This window comes from Capricornis sumatraensis, chromosome 5, assembly GCF_032405125.1.
Source record: "Capricornis sumatraensis isolate serow.1 chromosome 5, serow.2, whole genome shotgun sequence".
NCBI lineage: Eukaryota > Metazoa > Chordata > Mammalia > Artiodactyla > Bovidae > Capricornis > Capricornis sumatraensis.
In genome coordinates, this window is record NC_091073.1 from 38,012,694 (window position 1) to 38,015,831 (window position 3,138).

At 42.2% G+C, this 3,138-nt stretch overlaps 1 non-coding gene across 1 annotated transcript; it reads left to right on the forward strand.

Annotated features, from left to right (window-relative positions):
• Window positions 1-2,504: 2,504 nt before the first annotated feature.
• On the forward strand, window positions 2,505-2,611 carry LOC138080507 (U6 spliceosomal RNA). The gene has a single exon (XR_011144967.1). It is a non-coding gene; the product is annotated as a U6 spliceosomal RNA (small nuclear RNA).
• The last annotated feature ends 527 nt before the right edge of the window (window positions 2,612-3,138 follow it).

Genomic DNA, 3,138 nt, shown 5'->3' on the forward strand with positions numbered 1-3,138 from the left:
TATCATCAGAGATAACACTTTTGTGAGATAATATAATGGGTTTATCTAAGGCACATTTCCTTATGTTGGATTGAGATGAAAAATGAGAGTGTAGCTTGCCTCCGCGGAGAAGGCAATGGCAACCCACTCCAGTACTCCTGCCTGGAAAATCCCATGGACGGAGAAGCCTGCAAGGCTTCACTTTCAATTTTCACGTTCACGCATTGGAGAAGGAAATGGCAAGGCACGCCAGTGTTCTTGCCTGGAGAATCCCAGGGATGGGGGAGCCTGGTGGGCTGTAGTCCATGGGGTCACACAGAGTTGGACACCACTGAAGTGACTTAGCAGCAGCAGCAGCAGCTTGCCTCCGAGTCACATGCTGGCAGAGCTGAGTTAGCAAGCTGTTCTGTTTCCAAACAGTTTCTTAACTTATGAATGCTCACCCCAGATAGGCCATAGTTGAATATTTATGCTTTAGGTTTTGTATATCTGTACATAGCCTTTGCCCAAGTAATACAGTCTTTACAAGATAAGGAGTAAGAAAACATATTCTAAACAGTTACCACAGCGTGAAGACTTCTACCTGGCATGTGATTCATCACCATGGCAGAGAGGTTGGCTGCAGGAAGGGAGAGGTAGACTGCAAGAAGTTTGTAACACTGAAATCTGAGCCTTCTTCTACCAGAGCAGAAATGCATTCAGGAAAGGTGACCTCAGTGGGTTGAATTATATTTGTGAGTGAACTGGACATGGAACACCAGACTGGTTCAAATTGGAAAAGGAGTACAACAAGGCAATCTGTTGTCACCCTGTTTTTTAACTTTTATGCAGAGTACATCATGTGAAATGCAGGGCTGCGTATGAAGCACAAGCTGAAATCAAGATTGCTGGGGAAAATATCAATAACCTCAGATGTGCAGATGATACCACACTAATGGTAGAAAGTGAAGAGAAACCAAAGAGTCTGTTGATGCAAGTGAAAGATGAGAGTGAAAAGCTGGCTTAAAAATCAACTGAGTTTTAAAAAAACTTTCAAAAAACTAAGATCATGGCATCCAGTCCTATCACTTCATGGCAAATAGAAGAGGGAAAGAATGGAAATAGTGACCGACTTTTTTGGAGTGGGGGGGGGGCCTCCAAAATCACTGCAGACAGTGACTACAGTCATGAAATTAAAAGACACCTGCTCCTTGGAAGGAAAGCTATGACAAACCTACACAGCATGTTAAAAAGCAGAAACATTACTTTGCCAATAAAGGCCCATCTAGTCAAAGCTATGGTTTTTCTATTAGTCATGTACAGATGCGAGGGTTGGACCATAAAGAAGGCTGAGCACTGAAGAATTGATGCCTTTGAACTGTTGTGCTGGAAAAGACTCTTGAGACAGCAAGAGTCTCCCTTGGACAGCAAGGAGATCAAACCAGTCAATCCTAAAGGAAATCAACCCTGATATTCATTGGGAGGACTGATGCTGAAGCTGAAACTCCCAACAATTTGTCCACCTGATGCAAAGAGCCAACTCACTGGGAAAGACCCTGATGCTGGGAAAGGTTGAAGGCAGGAGGAGAAGGGTGTGACAGAGGACGAGATGGTTCTATGGCATCACTGACTCAATGGACATGAGTTTAAGCAAATTCCAGGAAATAGTGGATGACAGGAAAGCCTGAAGTGTCACAGTCCATGGGGTTCCAAAGAGTCAGACATGACTTAGTGACTGGACAACAATAACAGAGGTCTGAAAGCCCATAAGCAAGTGAAAGTTTGCATCCTGTAAATACTCTAATAACTTGTATATTAAACTGTTCTCATTTGTGCATCCATTTATCTATTCAATAGTATTTATTGTCAATCAGGGTACTAAGTGCAGGCAATAAAGTAGAGGATAAGACTGATATGCTGTCCAGCTTACAGAGCTTACAGGCATACTGGGGAGTTAGCCATCAAACAGATTAAATAGACATATAATCATGAAATGAAATTTTCATTAACTTCTATTAAGTGAAATGCAGTATTTTAATTTATATTTTGTGGTTAAAGACTCTCTTTAGAGATAACATTAGGCTGAGATCTGAAGGGTGAATAAGTTACCAGCTGTAGCTGGGTAACAAGGTTGTTACCAAGAGGGGAGAGTGTGTTCAAAGACCTTCAACAAACCCAAAGAAGATCTGTGACTGGAGAGCTACAAACAGGAAGATGTCAGTAGAAGACTAGGAGGGAAGCAAGTTCAGGCAGGAACCGTTAAGGCCTGACAGGCTTGAGAAATCCTAGCTACAGGTGCTGCTTTGAATGATTGTTCTTACCCGCCAGAGTGTGTTTTGGGAGAGGTACACTTCAGCTGCCAGAGTGCTGTGTTTTCAGGGACATACTGTTTTACAACAACCATCCTGTTTTACAACAACCTGTGACTAAAACATTTTCAGCCAGGAGTTCATTTTTAAAAGTTTGCCTTGGTTAGGCAAGTTCAGTAAACTCCTCCAAGCATTCAACATATTCCAGTTTTGGGTGGTATAAAAAGGTAAGCTTTTGTGCTCGTTTCGGCAGCACATATGCTAAAATTGGAATGATACAGAGAAGATTAGCATGGCCCCTGCGCAAGGATGACACGCAAATTCATGAAGCATTCCATATTTTTTGAATCAGTTCTAATGAGATGGGTGAAACTGGAGCCGATTATACAGAGTGAAGTAAGCCAGAAAGAAAAACACCAATACAGGATACTAACACATATATATGGAACTGAGAAAGATGGTAAGGATAACCCTGTATGCGAGACAGCAAAAGAGACACAGAGGTATAGAACGGACTTTTGGACTCTGAGGGAGAGGGAGAGGGTGGGATGATTTGGGAGCACGGCACTGAAACGTGTATACTATCATATACGAAACGAATCGCCAGTCTATGTTCGATACAGGATACAGGATGCTTGGGGCTGGTGCACAGGGATGATCCAGAGAGATGATATGGGGTGGGAGGTGGGGGGGAGTTCAGGATTGGGAACTCATGTACACCCATGACAGATTCATGTCAATGTATGGCAAAACCAATACAGTATTGTAAAGTAAAATAAAGTAAAAATAAAAATTTTTTTAATAAAATAAAGTAAATAAAAAGGTAAGCTTTTATTTAGATCTATGCTGGGAGGGATTGGGGGCAGGAGGA